The 17,582-nt window shown below is 43.9% G+C and overlaps 1 long non-coding RNA gene across 1 annotated transcript in view; it reads right to left on the bottom strand.

Moving 5' to 3' along the window:
• The window catches only part of LOC307181491, an 856,694-nt gene extending 845,830 nt beyond the window's left edge, over positions 1–10,864 (bottom strand). Inside the window, exon 1 of the long non-coding RNA XR_013826899.1 lies at positions 10,823–10,864. This is a non-coding gene — a long non-coding RNA (uncharacterized lncRNA). The remainder of the gene's footprint in view (positions 1–10,822) is intronic.
• Between the last annotated feature and the right edge of the window lie 6,718 nt (positions 10,865–17,582).

The raw sequence follows: 17,582 nt of genomic DNA, 5'->3' as shown, positions 1-17,582 counted from the left end.
TGGGGTGCTGCATAAAACCAGAGATTGAAATGAGCACAGATAAAGTTCCTTAAGTCAAATATGGAATAGACAAGAGCTACTCCTTGCTCAACGAAATGGACTCAACACCGCATATTAAACGCCTAAGAATGTACCTGACTAGTAAGTATCTTAAAACCTATGGATTCCTATGTCTCCGAAAGAGAATCAAGCATGTGTACAGGGGCATAAAAGCAGCAGTGATAGGATTGGAGAGGTTCGGTGAGCAAATGAAGACCCTTTGAAGTTATATTGCATGGTACCCATTACACGGGTCTTATCTCTCCAGGTTTAAGGTATTCTTCCTTCAGCTAAAACATGCATGTGGAACCCAAGTATGATCAACAATGTGAACGGGAGACGTGTTCAAATATGTCTCAGTTTTCCTCCCCTGGTACTCGGGTGCAACATTCCAGACGCTTTACTAACATTCTCCCCACTTGGAGAGTCAGCGCCTTTAACCTCCTGTTTGGCCCAGTTTGCAATTTCTGAGGAAGATGAACAGGAATAGCGAGAACCAATGAGAGACTAGCTGGAGGTGTCTGGACGGGCAAATTTAACTCTCATTTCCCAACAGGAAGAGGAAATAACCAAAGGCTCAGCGTGCCCTGCCGGAACCAGATTAGGGCCTGAAGCCATCCTGCGGTGTTGCGGCCAGCTCACAAGAAAGCGAGTTGAAGAAAGGAGCTCAGGGGCACTGTAATTCACAAAGCTGCAGAGTTATAAATGACAGCTATCGTCCAAAAATAGACTGAAGTAAGGCTGCCAAGAGGACTTGAAAGCGGGGCAGAATTGCAGGAAACCGATTTCAGGAGGTAGACTGGAATTGCATTGAAAGCATAGGAAAAGAGGCAGAAAGTCCACAATGATGCACTTGGCCAAAAAGGGCGTATGCGTTTTTTCCTGAATATATTCAGGAAAAAACACATACGCCCTTTTTGGCCAACCAAGCAAACTTGCAAAGGAAATCTGCACTACAATGAAGTCTCACTTCACCCCGGTCAAAAGGGCCATCTGAAAAAAGTGTAAAATCCAGAAAGGCAGGACAGGCCATGGAGAACTGGGAGCCTTGTTATGCTGATGGGCGGGATGTAAATTGCCAACAGACACTTGGGAGAAGTGTATGGTGTTTCCTGAAACATCTAAAAAACAAAGGAACAAAGCCTAGGGCACTTCCACTTATGGTCCTATAGCTTAGGGAAATTAAAATCAAAAAGACACAGCCACCCCAAAGTTTGGGACGCCTCCGTTTACAAGAACCTTATTTACCGTACAAGTTCAATATCACAGAAAGTGAAAAATGGATAAAGAACTTGTGGTACTTACGTACAATGCAGTATCACTCAGCAATGAAATCTATGTCATCAGGCCCGTAGCAGCATAATGAGTGGATTCAGGTATGATGATTCTAACTGAAATAAGTCACACAGAAAAAGAAACATCATAAGATATCAGTAATACACGGAATGTAAACTTGGCTACACAGGAACTGAATTACAGAACAGAACAGGGTCTCAAATTTAGAAAACCAACTTATGCTTGCTTAAGGGTAAAGGTGAGTTGGGGTGCTGCATAAAACCAGAGATTGAAATGAGCACAGATAAAGTTCCTTAAGCCAAATATGGAATAGACAAGAGCTACTCCTTGCTCAACGAAATGGACTCAAAACCCCATATTAAACGCCTAAGAATGTACCTGACTAGTAAGTATCTTAAAACCTATGGATTGCTATGTCTCCAAAAGAGAATCAAGCGTGTGTACAGGGGCATAAACGCAGCAGTGATAGGATTGGAGAGGTTCGGTGAGCAAATGAAGACCCTTTGAAGTCATATTGCATGGTACCCATTACACGGGTCTCAACTCTCCAGGTTTAAGGTATTCTTCCTTCAGCTAAAACATGCATGTGGAACCCAGAGTATGATCAACCATGTGAACGGGAGACATGTTCAAATATGTCTCATTTTCCTCCCCTGGTACTCGGGTGCAACATTCCAGACGCTTTACTAACACTCTCCCGACTTGGAGAGTCAGTCCCTTTAACTTCCTGTTTGGCCCAGTTTGCAATTTCTCTGGTAGATGAACAGGAATAGCGAGAACCAATGAGAGGCTAGCTGGAGGTGTCTGGACGGGCAAATTTAACTCTCATTTCCCACCAGGAAGAGGAATTAACCAAAGGCTCAGCATGCCGGGCCGGAACCAGATTAGGGCCTGAAGCCATCCTGCGGTGTTGCGGCCAGGTCACAAGAAAGCGAGTTGAAGAAAGGAGCTCAGGGGCACTGTAATTCACAAACCTGCAGAGTTATAAATGACAGCTATCGTCCAAAAATAGACTGAAGTATGGCTGCCAAGAGGACTTGAAAGCGGGGCAGAATTGCAGGAAACCGATTTCAGGAGGTAGACTGGAATTGCATTGAAAGCATAGGAAAAGAGGCAGAACGTCCACAATGATGCACTTGGCCAAAAAGGGCGTATGCGTTTTTTCCTGAATATATTCAGGAAAAAACGCATACGCCCTTTTTGGCCAACCAAGCAAGCTTGCAAAGGAAATCTGCACTACAATGAAGTCTCACTTCCCCCTGGTCAAAAGGGCCATCTGAAAAACGTGTAAAATCCAGAAAGGCAGGACAGGCCATGGAGAACTGGGAGCCTTGTTATGCTGATGGGTGGGATGTAAATTGCCAACAACCACTCGGGAGAAGTGTATGGTGTTTCCTGAAACATCTAAAAGACAAAGCAACAGAACCTAGGGCACTTCCACTTATGGTCCTATAGCTTAGGGAAATTAAAATCAAAAAGACACAGCCACCTCAAAGTTTGGAACGGCTCTGTTTACAAGAACCTCGTTTACAGTACAAGTTCAACATCGCAGAAAGTGAAAAATGGATAAAGAAGTTGTGGTATTTACTTACAAAGCAATATCACTCAGCAATGAAATCTGTGTCATCAGGCCCTTAGCAGTACAATGAGTGGATTCAGGTATGATGATTCTAACTGAAATAAGTCACACAGAAAAAGAAACATCATAAGATATCAGTAATACACGGAATGTAAACTTGGCTATACAGGAACTGCATTCCAAAACAGAACAGGGTCTCAAATTTAGAAAACCAACTTATGCTTGCTTAAGGGTAAGGGTGAGTTGGGGTGCTGCATAAAACCAGAGATTGAAATGAGCACAGATAAAGTTCCTTAAGCCAAATATGGAATAGACAAGAGCTACTCCTTGCTCAACGAAATGGACTCAACACCGCATATTAACCGCCTAAGAATGTACCTGACTAGTAAGTATCTTAAAACCTATAGATTGCTATGTCTCCGAAAGAGAATCAAGCATGTGTACAGGGGCATAAACGCAGCAGTGATAGGATTGGAGAGGTTCGGTGAGCAAATGAAGACCCTTTGAAGTCATATTGCATGGTACCCATTCCACGGGTTTCAACTACCCAGGTTTTAGGTATTCTTCCTTCAGCTAAAACATGCATGTGGAACCCAGAGTATGATCAACCATGTGATCGGGAGACATGTTCAAATATGTCTCAGTTTTCCTCCCCTGGTACTCGGGTGCAACATTCCAGACGCTTTACTAACACTCTCCCCACTTGGAGAGTCAGCGCCTTTAACCTCCTGTTTAGCACAGTTTGCAATTTCTGCGGAAGATGAACAGGAATAGCGAGAACCAATGAGAGGCTAGCTGGAGGTGTCTGGACGGGCAAATTTAACTCTCATTTCCCACCAGGAAAAGGAATTAACCAAAGGCTCAGCGTGCCGTGCCAGAACCAGATTAGGGCCTGAAGCCATCCTGCGGTGTTGCGGCCAGCTGAAAAGAAAGCGAGTTGAAGAAAGGAGCTCAGGGGCACTGTAATTCACAAACCTGCAGAGTTATAAATGACAGCTATCGTCCAAAAATAGACTGAAGTGAGGCTGCCAAGAGGACTTGAAAGCGGGGCAGAATTGCAGGAAACCGATTTCAGGAGGTAGACTGGAATTGCATTGAAAGCATAGGAAAAGAGGCAGAACGTCCACAATGATGCACTTGGCCAAAAAGGGCGTATGCGTTTTTTCCTGAATATATTCAGGAAAAAACGCATACGCCCTTTTTGGCCAACCAAGCAAGCTTGCAAAGGAAATCTGCACTACAATGAAGTCTCACTTCCCCCCGGTCAAAAGGGCCATCTGAAAAAAGTGTAAAATCCAGAAAGGCAGGACAGGCCAAGGAGAACTGGGAGCCTTGTTATGCTGATGGGCGGGATGTAAATTGCCAACAGACACTCGGGAGAAGTGTATGGTGTTTCCTGAAACATCTAAAAAACAAAGCAACAGAGCCTAGGGCACTGCCACTTATGGTCCTATAGCTTAGGGAAATTAAAATCAAAAAGACACAGCCACCCCAAAGTTTGGGACGCCTCCGTTTACAAGAACCTCGTTTACCGTACAAGTTCAATATCACAGAAAGTGAAAAATGGATAAAGAACTTGTGGTACTTACGTACAATGCAGTATCACTCAGCAATGAAATCTATGTCATCAGGCCCGTAGCAGCATAATGAGTGGATTCAGGTACGATGATTCTAACTGAAATAAGTCACACAGAAAAAGAAACATCATAAGATATCACTAATACACGGAATGTAAACTTGGCTACACAGGAACTGCATTCCAAAACAGAACAGGGTCTCAAATTTAGAAAACCAACTTATGCTTGCTTAAGGGGAAAGGTGAGTTGGGGTGCTGCATAAAACCAGAGATTGAAATGAGCACAGATAAAGTTCCTTAAGCCAAATATGGAATAGACAAGAGCTACTCCTTGCTCAACGAAATGGACTCAAAACCCCATATTAAACGCCTAAGAATGTACCTGACTAGTAAGTATCTTAAAACCTATGGATTGCTATGTCTCCAAAAGAGAATCAAACTTGTGTACAGGGGCATAAACGCAGCAGTGATAGGATTGGAGAGGTTCGGTGAGCAAATGAAGACCCTTTGAAGTCATATTGCATGGTACCCATTACACGGGTCTCAACGCTCCAGGTTTAAGGTATTCTTCCTTCAGCTAAAACATGCATGTGGAACCCAAGTATGATCAACCATGTGATCGGGAGACGTGTTCAAATATGTCTCAGTTTTCGTACCCTGGTACTCAGGTGCAACATTCCAGACGCTTTACTAACACTCTCCCCACTTGGAGAGTCAGCGCCTTTAACCTCCTGTTTGGCCCAGTTTGCAATTTCTGCGGAAGATGAACAGGAATAGCGAGAACCAATGGAGACTAGCTGGAGGTGTCTGGACGGGCAAATTTAACTCTCATTTCCTACCAGGAAGAGGAATTAACCAAAGGCTCAGCGTGCCGTGCCAGAACCAGATTAGGGCCTGAAGCCATCCTGCGGTGTTTCAGCCAGCTCACAAGAAAGCGAGTTGAAGAAAGGAGCTCAGGGGCACTGTAATTCACAAACCTGCAGAGTTATAAATGACAGCTATCGTCCAAAAATAGACTGAAGTAAGGCTGCCAAGAGGACTTGAAAGCGGGGCAGAATTGCAGGAAACCGATTTCAGGAGGTAGACTGGAATTGCATTGAAAGCATAGGAAAAGAGGCAGAACGTCCACAATGATGCACTTGGCCAAAAAGGGCGTATGCGTTTTTTCCTGAATATATTCAGGAAAAAACGCATACGCCCTTTTTGGCCAACCAAGCAAGCTTGCAAAGGAAATCTGCACTACAATGAAGTCTCACTTCCCCCCGGTCAAAAGGGCCATCTGAAAAACGTGTAAAATCCAGAAAGGCAGGACAGGCCATGGAGAACTGGGAGCCTTGTTATGCTGATGGGCGGGATGTAAATTGCCAACAGACACTTGGGAGAAGTGTATGGTGTTTCCTGAAACATCTAAAAAACAAAGGAACAAAGCCTAGGGCACTTCCACTTATGGTCCTATAGCTTAGGGAAATTAAAATCAAAAAGACACAGCCACCCCAAAGTTTGGGACGCCTCCGTTTACAAGAACCTTATTTACCGTACAAGTTCAATATCACAGAAAGTGAAAAATGGATAAAGAACTTGTGGTACTTACGTACAATGCAGTATCACTCAGCAATGAAATCTATGTCATCAGGCCCGTAGCAGCATAATGAGTGGATTCAGGTATGATGATTCTAACTGAAATAAGTCACACAGAAAAAGAAACATCATAAGATATCAGTAATACACGGAATGTAAACTTGGCTACACAGGAACTGAATTACAGAACAGAACAGGGTCTCAAATTTAGAAAACCAACTTATGCTTGCTTAAGGGTAAAGGTGAGTTGGGGTGCTGCATAAAACCAGAGATTGAAATGAGCACAGATAAAGTTCCTTAAGCCAAATATGGAATAGACAAGAGCTACTCCTTGCTCAACGAAATGGACTCAAAACCCCATATTAAACGCCTAAGAATGTACCTGACTAGTAAGTATCTTAAAACCTATGGATTGCTATGTCTCCAAAAGAGAATCAAGCGTGTGTACAGGGGCATAAACGCAGCAGTGATAGGATTGGAGAGGTTCGGTGAGCAAATGAAGACCCTTTGAAGTCATATTGCATGGTACCCATTACACGGGTCTCAACTCTCCAGGTTTAAGGTATTCTTCCTTCAGCTAAAACATGCATGTGGAACCCAGAGTATGATCAACCATGTGAACGGGAGACATGTTCAAATATGTCTCATTTTCCTCCCCTGGTACTCGGGTGCAACATTCCAGACGCTTTACTAACACTCTCCCGACTTGGATAGTCAGTCCCTTTAACTTCCTGTTTGGCCCAGTTTGCAATTTCTCTGGTAGATGAACAGGAATAGCGAGAACCAATGAGAGGCTAGCTGGAGGTGTCTGGACGGGCAAATTTAACTCTCATTTCCCACCAGGAAGAGGAATTAACCAAAGGCTCAGCATGCCGGGCCGGAACCAGATTAGGGCCTGAAGCCATCCTGCGGTGTTGCGGCCAGGTCACAAGAAAGCGAGTTGAAGAAAGGAGCTCAGGGGCACTGTAATTCACAAACCTGCAGAGTTATAAATGACAGCTATCGTCCAAAAATAGACTGAAGTATGGCTGCCAAGAGGACTTGAAAGCGGGGCAGAATTGCAGGAAACCGATTTCAGGAGGTAGACTGGAATTGCATTGAAAGCATAGGAAAAGAGGCAGAACGTCCACAATGATGCACTTGGCCAAAAAGGGCGTATGCGTTTTTTCCTGAATATATTCAGGAAAAAACGCATACGCCCTTTTTGGCCAACCAAGCAAGCTTGCAAAGGAAATCTGCACTACAATGAAGTCTCACTTCCCCCTGGTCAAAAGGGCCATCTGAAAAACGTGTAAAATCCAGAAAGGCAGGACAGGCCATGGAGAACTGGGAGCCTTGTTATGCTGATGGGTGGGATGTAAATTGCCAACAACCACTCGGGAGAAGTGTATGGTGTTTCCTGAAACATCTAAAAGACAAAGCAACAGAACCTAGGGCACTTCCACTTATGGTCCTATAGCTTAGGGAAATTAAAATCAAAAAGACACAGCCACCTCAAAGTTTGGAACGGCTCTGTTTACAAGAACCTCGTTTACAGTACAAGTTCAACATCGCAGAAAGTGAAAAATGGATAAAGAAGTTGTGGTATTTACTTACAAAGCAATATCACTCAGCAATGAAATCTGTGTCATCAGGCCCTTAGCAGTACAATGAGTGGATTCAGGTATGATGATTCTAACTGAAATAAGTCACACAGAAAAAGAAACATCATAAGATATCAGTAATACACGGAATGTAAACTTGGCTATACAGGAACTGCATTCCAAAACAGAACAGGGTCTCAAATTTAGAAAACCAACTTATGCTTGCTTAAGGGTAAGGGTGAGTTGGGGTGCTGCATAAAACCAGAGATTGAAATGAGCACAGATAAAGTTCCTTAAGCCAAATATGGAATAGACAAGAGCTACTCCTTGCTCAACGAAATGGACTCAACACCGCATATTAACCGCCTAAGAATGTACCTGACTAGTAAGTATCTTAAAACCTATAGATTGCTATGTCTCCGAAAGAGAATCAAGCATGTGTACAGGGGCATAAACGCAGCAGTGATAGGATTGGAGAGGTTCGGTGAGCAAATGAAGACCCTTTGAAGTCATATTGCATGGTACCCATTCCACGGGTTTCAACTACCCAGGTTTTAGGTATTCTTCCTTCAGCTAAAACATGCATGTGGAACCCAGAGTATGATCAACCATGTGATCGGGAGACATGTTCAAATATGTCTCAGTTTTCCTCCCCTGGTACTCGGGTGCAACATTCCAGACGCTTTACTAACACTCTCCCCACTTGGAGAGTCAGCGCCTTTAACCTCCTGTTTGGCACAGTTTGCAATTTCTGCGGAAGATGAACAGGAATAGCGAGAACCAATGAGAGGCTAGCTGGAGGTGTCTGGACGGGCAAATTTAACTCTCATTTCCCACCAGGAAAAGGAATTAACCAAAGGCTCAGCGTGCCGTGCCAGAACCAGATTAGGGCCTGAAGCCATCCTGCGGTGTTGCGGCCAGCTGAAAAGAAAGCGAGTTGAAGAAAGGAGCTCAGGGGCACTGTAATTCACAAACCTGCAGAGTTATAAATGACAGCTATCGTCCAAAAATAGACTGAAGTGAGGCTGCCAAGAGGACTTGAAAGCGGGGCAGAATTGCAGGAAACCGATTTCAGGAGGTAGACTGGAATTGCATTGAAAGCATAGGAAAAGAGGCAGAACGTCCACAATGATGCACTTGGCCAAAAAGGGCGTATGCGTTTTTTCCTGAATATATTCAGGAAAAAACGCATACGCCCTTTTTGGCCAACCAAGCAAGCTTGCAAAGGAAATCTGCACTACAATGAAGTCTCACTTCCCCCCGGTCAAAAGGGCCATCTGAAAAAAGTGTAAAATCCAGAAAGGCAGGACAGGCCAAGGAGAACTGGGAGCCTTGTTATGCTGATGGGCGGGATGTAAATTGCCAACAGACAGTCGGGAGAAGTGTATGGTGTTTCCTGAAACATCTAAAAAACAAAGCAACAGAGCCTAGGGCACTGCCACTTATGGTCCTATAGCTTAGGGAAATTAAAATCAAAAAGACACAGCCACCCCAAAGTTTGGGACGCCTCCGTTTACAAGAACCTCGTTTACCGTACAAGTTCAATATCACAGAAAGTGAAAAATGGATAAAGAACTTGTGGTACTTACGTACAATGCAGTATCACTCAGCAATGAAATCTATGTCATCAGGCCCGTAGCAGCATAATGAGTGGATTCAGGTACGATGATTCTAACTGAAATAAGTCACACAGAAAAAGAAACATCATAAGATATCACTAATACACGGAATGTAAACTTGGCTACACAGGAACTGCATTCCAAAACAGAACAGGGTCTCAAATTTAGAAAACCAACTTATGCTTGCTTAAGGGGAAAGGTGAGTTGGGGTGCTGCATAAAACCAGAGATTGAAATGAGCACAGATAAAGTTCCTTAAGCCAAATATGGAATAGACAAGAGCTACTCCTTGCTCAACGAAATGGACTCAAAACCCCATATTAAACGCCTAAGAATGTACCTGACTAGTAAGTATCTTAAAACCTATGGATTGCTATGTCTCCAAAAGAGAATCAAACTTGTGTACAGGGGCATAAACGCAGCAGTGATAGGATTGGAGAGGTTCGGTGAGCAAATGAAGACCCTTTGAAGTCATATTGCATGGTACCCATTACACGGGTCTCAACGCTCCTGGTTTAAGGTATTCTTCCTTCAGCTAAAACATGCATGTGGAACCCAAGTATGATCAACCATGTGATCGGGAGACGTGTTCAAATATGTCTCAGTTTTCGTACCCTGGTACTCAGGTGCAACATTCCAGACGCTTTACTAACACTCTCCCCACTTGGAGAGTCAGCGCCTTTAACCTCCTGTTTGGCCCAGTTTGCAATTTCTGCGGAAGATGAACAGGAATAGCGAGAACCAATGGAGACTAGCTGGAGGTGTCTGGACGGGCAAATTTAACTCTCATTTCCTACCAGGAAGAGGAATTAACCAAAGGCTCAGCGTGCCGTGCCAGAACCAGATTAGGGCCTGAAGCCATCCTGCGGTGTTTCAGCCAGCTCACAAGAAAGCGAGTTGAAGAAAGGAGCTCAGGGGCACTGTAATTCACAAACCTGCAGAGTTATAAATGACAGCTATCGTCCAAAAATAGACTGAAGTAAGGCTGCCAAGAGGACTTGAAAGCGGGGCAGAATTGCAGGAAACCGATTTCAGGAGGTAGACTGGAATTGCATTGAAAGCATAGGAAAAGAGGCAGAACGTCCACAATGATGCACTTGGCCAAAAAGGGCGTATGCGTTTTTTCCTGAATATATTCAGGAAAAAACGCATACGCCCTTTTTGGCCAAACAAGCAAGCTTGCAAAGGAAATCTGCACTACAATGAAGTCTCACTTCCCCTCGGTCAAAAGGGCCATCTGAAAAAAGTGTAAAATCCAGAAAGGCAGGACAGGCCATGGAGAACTGGGAGCCTTGTTATGCTGATGGGCGGGATGTAAATTGCCAACAGCCACTCCGGAGAAGTGTATGGTGTTTCCTGAAACATCTAAAAAACAAAACAACAGAACCTAGGGCACTTCCACTTATGGTCCTATAGCTTAGGGAAATTAAAATCAAAAAGACACAGCCACCCCAAAGTTTGGAACGGCTCTGTTTACAAGAACCTCGTTTACAGTACAAGTTCAACATCGCAGAAAGTGAAAAATGGATAAAGAAGTTGTGGTATTTACTTACAAAGCAACATCACTCAGCAATGAAATCTGTGTCACAAGGCCCTTAGCAGCACAATGAGTGGATTCAGGTATGATGATTCTAACTGAAATAAGTCACACAGAAAAAGAAACATCATAAGATATCAGTAATACACGGAACGGAAACTTGGCTACACAGGAACTGAATTACAGAACAGAACAGGGTCTCAAATTTAGAAAACCAACTTATGCTTGCTTAAGGGGAAAGGTGAGTTGGGTTGCTGCATAAAATCAGAGATTGAAATGAGCACAGATAAAGTTCCTTAAGCCAAATATGGAATAGACAAGAGCTACTCCTTGCTCAACGAAATGGACTCAACACCGCATATTAAACGCCTAAGAATGTACCTGACTAGTAAGTATCTTAAAACCTATGGATTGCTATGTCTCTGAAAGAGAATCAAGCATGTGTACAGGGGCATAAACGCAGCAGTGATAGGATTGGAGAGGTTCGGTGAGCAAATGAAGACCCTTTGAAGTCATACTGCATGGTACCCATTACACGGGTCTCAACTCTCCATGTTTAAGGTATTCTTCCTTCAGCTAAAACATGCATGTGGAACCCAGAGTATGATCAACCGTGTGAACGGGAGACGTGTTCAAATATGTCTCAGTTTTCCTCCCCTGGTACTCGGGTGCAACATTCCAGATGCTTTACTAACACTCTCCCGACTTGGAGAGTCAGCGCCTTTAACCTCCTGTTTGGCACAGTTTGCAATTTCTGCGGAAGATGAACAGGAATAGCGAGAACCAATGAGAGACTACCTGGAGGTGTCTGAACGGGCAAATTTAACTCTCATTTCCCACCAGGAAGAGGAATTAAGCAAAGGCTCAGCGTGCCATGCCGGAACCACATTAGGGCCTGAAGCCATCCTGCGGTGTTGCGGCCAGATCACAAGAAAGCGAGTTGAAGAAAGGAGCTCAGGGGCACTGTAATTCACAAACCTGCAGAGTTATAAATGACAGCTATCGTCCAAAAATAGACTGAAGTAAGGTTGCCAAGAGGACTTGAAAGCGGCGCAGAATTGCAGGAAACCGATTTCAGGAGGTAGACAGGAATTGCATTTCAAGCATAGGAAAAGAGGCAGAACGTCCACAATGATGCACTTGGCCAAAAAGGGCGTATGCGTTTTTTCCTTAATATATTCAGGAAAAAACGCATACGCACTTTTTGGCCAACCAAACAAGCTTGCAAAGGAAATCTGCACTACAATGAAGTCTCACTTTCCCCAGGTCAAAAGGGCCATCTGAAAAAAGTGTAAAATCCAGAAAGGCAGGACAGGACATGGAGAACTGGGAGCCTTGTTATGCTGATGGGCGGGATGTAAATTGCCAACAGCCACTCGGGAGAAGTGTATGGTGTTTCCTGAAACATCTAAAAAACAAAGCAACAGAGCCTAGTGCACTTCCACTTATGGTCCTATAGCTTAGGGAAATTAAAATCAAAAAGACACAGCCACCCCAAAGTTTGGGACGCCTCTGTTTACAAGAACCTCGTTTACCGTACAAGTTCAATATCACAGAAAGTGAAAAATGGATAAAGAAGTTGTGGTACTCATGTACAATGCAATATCACTCAGCAATGAAATCTATGTCACCAGGCCCATAGCCGCATAATGAGTGGATTCAGGTATGGTGATTCTAACTGAAATAAGTCACACAGAAAAAGAAACATCAAAAAATATCACTAATACATGGAATTTAAACTTGGCTACAGAGGAACTGAATTACAAAACAGAACAGGGTCTCAAATTTTGAAAACTAACTTATGCTTGCTTAAGGGGAAAGGTGAGTTGGGGTGCTGCATAAAACCAGAGATTGAAATGAGCACAGATAAAGTTCCTTAAGCCAAATATGGAATAGACAAGAGCTACTCCTTGCTCAACGAAATGGACTCCACACCCCATATTAAACGCCTAAGAATATACCTGACTAGTAAGTATCTTAAAACCTATGGATTGCTATGTCTCCAAAAGAGAATCAAGCGTGTGTACAAGGGTCATAAACGCAGCAGTGATAGGATTGGAGAGATTCGGTGAGCAAATGAAGACCCATTGAAGTCATATTGCATGGTACCCATTCCACGGGTTTTAACTACCCAGGTTTAAGGTATTCTTCCTTCAGCTAAAACATGCATGTGGAACCTAGAGTATGATCAACCATGTGATCGGGAGACGTGTTCAAATATGTCTCAGTTTTCCTCCCCTGGTACTCGGGTGCAACATTCCAGACTCTTTACTAACACTCTCCCGACTTGGAGAGTCAGTCCCTTTAACCTCCTGTTTGGCCCAGTTTGCAATTTCTGCGGAAGATGAACAGGAATAGCGAGAACCAATGAGAGGCTAGCTGGAGGTGTCTGGACGGGCAAATTTAACTCTCATTTCCCACCAGGAAGAGGAATTAACCAAAGGCTCAGCTTGCCGGGCCGGAACCAGATTAGGGCCTGAAGCCATCCTGCGGTGTTGCAGCCAGGTCACAAGAAAGCGAGTTGAAGAAAGGAGCTCAGGGGCACTGTAATTTACAAACCTGCAGAGTTATAAATGACAGCTATCGTCCAAAAATAGACTGAAGTAAGGCTGCCAAGAGGACTTGAAAGCGGGGCAGAATTGCAGGAAACCGATTTCAGGAGGTAGACTGGAATTGCATTGAAAGCATAGGAAAAGAGGCAGAACGTCCACAATGATGCACTTGGCCAAAAAGGGCGTATGCGTTTTTTCCTGAATATATTCAGGAAAAAACGCATACGCCCTTTTTGGCCAACCAAGCAAGCTTGCAAAGGAAATCTGCACTACAATGAAGTCTCACTTCCCCCCGGTCAAAAGGGCCATCTGAAAAAAGTGTAAAATCCAGAAAGGCAACAGGCCATGGAGAACTGGGAGCCTTGTTATGCTGATGGGCGGGATGTAAATTGCCAACAGACACTAGGGAGAAGTGTATGGTGTTTCCTGAAACATCTAAAAAACAAAGCAACAGAGCCTAGGGCACTTCCACTTATGGTCCTATAGCTTAGGGAAATAAAAATCAAAAAGACACAGCCACCTCAAAGTTTGGGACGCCTCTGTTTACAAGAACCTCATTTACCGTACAAGTTCAATATCACAGAAAGTGAAAAATGGATAAAGAACTTGTGGTACTTACGTACAATGCAGTATCACTCAGCAATGAAATCTATGTCATCAGGCCCGTAGCAGCATAATGAGTGGATTCAGGTACGATGATTCTAACTGAAATAAGTCACACAGAAAAAGAAACATCATAAGATATCACTAATACACGGAATGTAAACTTGGCTACACAGGAACTGAATTCCAAAACAGAACAGGTTCTCAAATTTAGAAAACCAACTTATGCTTGCTTAAGGGGAAAGGTGAGTTGGGGTGCTGCATAAAACCAGAGATTGAAATGAGCACAGATAAAGTTCCTTAAGCCAAATATGGAATAGACAAGAGCTACTCCTTGCTCAACGAAATGGACTCAACACCGCATATTAAACGCCTAAGAATGTACCTGACTAGTAAGTATCTTAAAACCTATGGATTGCTATGTCTCTGAAAGAGAATCAAGCATGTGTACAGGGGCATAAACGCAGCAGTGATAGGATTGGAGAGGTTCGGTGAGCAAATGAAGACCCTTTGAAGCATATTGCATGGTACCCATTCCACGGGTTTCAACTACCCAGGTTTCAGGTATTCTTCCTTCAGCTAAAACATGCATGTGGAACCTAGAGTATGATCAACCATGTGATCGGGAGACGTGTTCAAATATGTCTCAGGTTTCTTCCCCTGGTACTCGGGTGCAACATTCCAGACTCTTAACTAACACTCTCCCCACTTGGAGAGTCAGCGAATTTAACCTCCTGTTTGACACAGTTTGCATTTTCTGCGGAAGATGAACAGGAATAGGGAGAACCAATGAGAGACTAGCTGGAGGTGTCTGAACGGGCAAATTTAACTCTCATTTCCCACTAGGAAGAGGAATTAACCAAAGGCTCAGCATGCCGTGCCGGAAACAGATTAGGGCCTGAAGCCATCCTGCGGTGTTGCGGCCAGCTCACAAGAAAGTGAGTTGAAGAAAGGAGCTCAGGGGCTCTGTAATTCACAAACCTGCAGAGTTATAAATGACAGCTATCGTCCAAAAATATACTGAAGGAAGGCTGCCAAGAGGACTTGAAAGCGGGGCAGAATTGCAGGATACCGATTTCAGGAGGTAGACTGGATTTGCATTGAAAGCATAGGAAAAGAGGCAGAACGTCCACAATGATGCACTTTGCCAAAAGGGAATATGCGTTTTTTCCTGAATATATTCAGGAAAAAACGCATACGCCCTTTTTGGCCAACCAAGCAAGCTTGCAAAGGAAATCTGCACTACAATGAAGTCTCACTTCCCCCCGGTCAAAAGGGCCATCAGAATAAAGTGTAAAATCCAGAAAGGCAGGACAGGCCATGGAGAACTGGGAGCCTTGTTATGCTGATGGGCGGGATGTAAATTGCCAACAGACACTCGGGAGAAGTGTATGGTGTTTCCTGAAACATCTAAAAAACAAAGCAACAGAGCCTAGGGCACTTCCACTTATGGTCCTATAGCTTAGGGAAATTAATATCAAAAAGACACAGCAACCCCAAAATTTGGGACGGCTCTTTTTACAGGAATCTCTTCTACGGCACAAGTTAAATATCCCAGAGAGCAAATAATGGATAAAGAAGTTGCGGTACTTCTGTACAACAGAATACCACTCAGCAATGAAATCTATGTCACCAGGCCCGTACCAGCATAATGAGTGGATTGAGGCACGATGATTGTAAGTGAAATAAGTCACACAGAAAAAGAAACATCATAAGTTATCACTAATACACGGAATGTGAACTTGGCTACATATGAACTGAATTACAAAACAGAACAGGGTCTCAAGTTTAGAAAACCAACTTATGCCTGCTTAAGGGGGAAGGTGAGTTGGGGTGCTGCATAAAAGCAGAGTTTGAAATTAGCACAGATACCGTTCCATAAGCCAAATATGTAATAGACAAGAGCTACCCCTTGCTCAACGAAATGGATTCAACAATGAGGTATCACCTCACACCTGGTAGAATAGGCATCATTGAAAATCTACAAACAAAAAATGCTGGAAAGGGTGTGGAGAAAAGGAACCCTCTTCCACTATTGTTGGGAATATAAATTGATACAGTCATTATGGAGAACAATATGGAATTTCTTAAGAAACTAACAATAGAATTACCATATGATACAGCAATCCCAGTACTGGACATATACCCAGACAAAACCATAAATCAAAAAGAGTCATTCACCGCAATGTTCATTGCATCACTATTTACAATATCGAGGTAATGGAAGCAACCTAAATGCCCACAGACAGACGAATGCATAAAGCTGTGGTACATATATAAAATGGAATATTACTAAGCCATGAAAAGGAATGAAATTGGGTCATTTGTAGAGACGTCGATGGATCTAGAGACTGTCATACAGAGTGAAGTAAGTCAGAAAGAGAAAAACAAATCTTGTATATTCATGCATATATGTGGAACCTAGAAAAACTGTACAGATTAACCATTTTGCAAGGCATAAATAGAGCAACAGATGTAGACAACAAACGTATGGACAACAAGGGGGGAAAGCTGTTGGGGGGGTGGTGGTGGGAGGAGTTGAGAGACTGGGATTGGCATGTATACATTTATATGTATAAAATAGATACCCAATAAGAACCTGCTGTATAAAAATATAAAATAAAATTCAAAATTAAAAAGAAGTAAAATTTAAAAAATAAAACAGAAAAAACAATTATTCCCTGCACATACATGTATTTATATGAATAAATTATTTCCATGCTTATATCTGTAAATACAAAAAAGAGGAATAAAATCTACCTTGAACCAAAAACGAAAAAGAGAAAAAAAACACAGAACCCACCAGTTACACAGAGGAAAACCGTATCAGGGCACTTGCTCCAGTTGTAAACAATTCTGAAGTTGGTCAGTGGTGGGGAATCGTCTCCCATTCAGCCAGCAGCCCCCACGCAACAAGCGTCCTCATTGCAAAGCTGGGGCACCGTGCCGAGGCATCTGTGAGTAAACGTGAGCTGAGCCCCAGGCCAGTTGCTGCTGAACTATTCCCACCCGTCCCAGGTAAAACACCTGAATATATACAAGGACTTGAAAGCCTAGAGGAAGGGCCATAGAGCCACACGAGTGACAGCATGCCGGCCGACTTGGTGCCTGCAGGCCAGCCAGGATGGTCCTGGCCCTGGGTGCTCTTCTGGAAGATTTCCATTTCCCTGCCTGAGATACCCGTCCTGTCCCTGCCTCCACTGCTTTTTTCCTTCCTCACCTCTGCCCAGGGAGAAATTCCAGCAGCAGGTATGGGTGACACATCCTCTTCTTTAGCAGGTGGCAGCCTGGCAACTGCTGCAGAAAGTCCAGCAGAGCCCCACTCACACTGGGCCACCCACAAAGCCGTGGCCTCTCACTCCCTCCCACCAGCCCAGCCCCGAGACTGCTGACAGGGCAGAGAAAATGGCGTCAGGCACGGCTGCAGGGGCTCTTGCTGCCTGGAGTGGTATTTATATTGATCTCAACCCAGGCACACCTGGGGAGGGCTGGCCGGCACGGTAAGGCTGCCCAGGTCAGCCAATCATCACCCCTCAGGGGCTCACAGTTGCAGAAAATGGAACTTGCTGAACCGGCCAGGTCCAAGGAACAGGTGTGGGCTCCTGAGAGTCAGGATAGACA

The sequence above is a fragment of the Stenella coeruleoalba genome (genome assembly GCF_951394435.1).
Source record: "Stenella coeruleoalba genome assembly, contig: scaffold_116, whole genome shotgun sequence".
Classification (NCBI taxonomy): Eukaryota; Metazoa; Chordata; class Mammalia; order Artiodactyla; family Delphinidae; genus Stenella; species Stenella coeruleoalba.
Note: the sequence above shows the minus strand (reverse complement) of the source record. Positions and strands in the feature narration are given on the sequence as shown.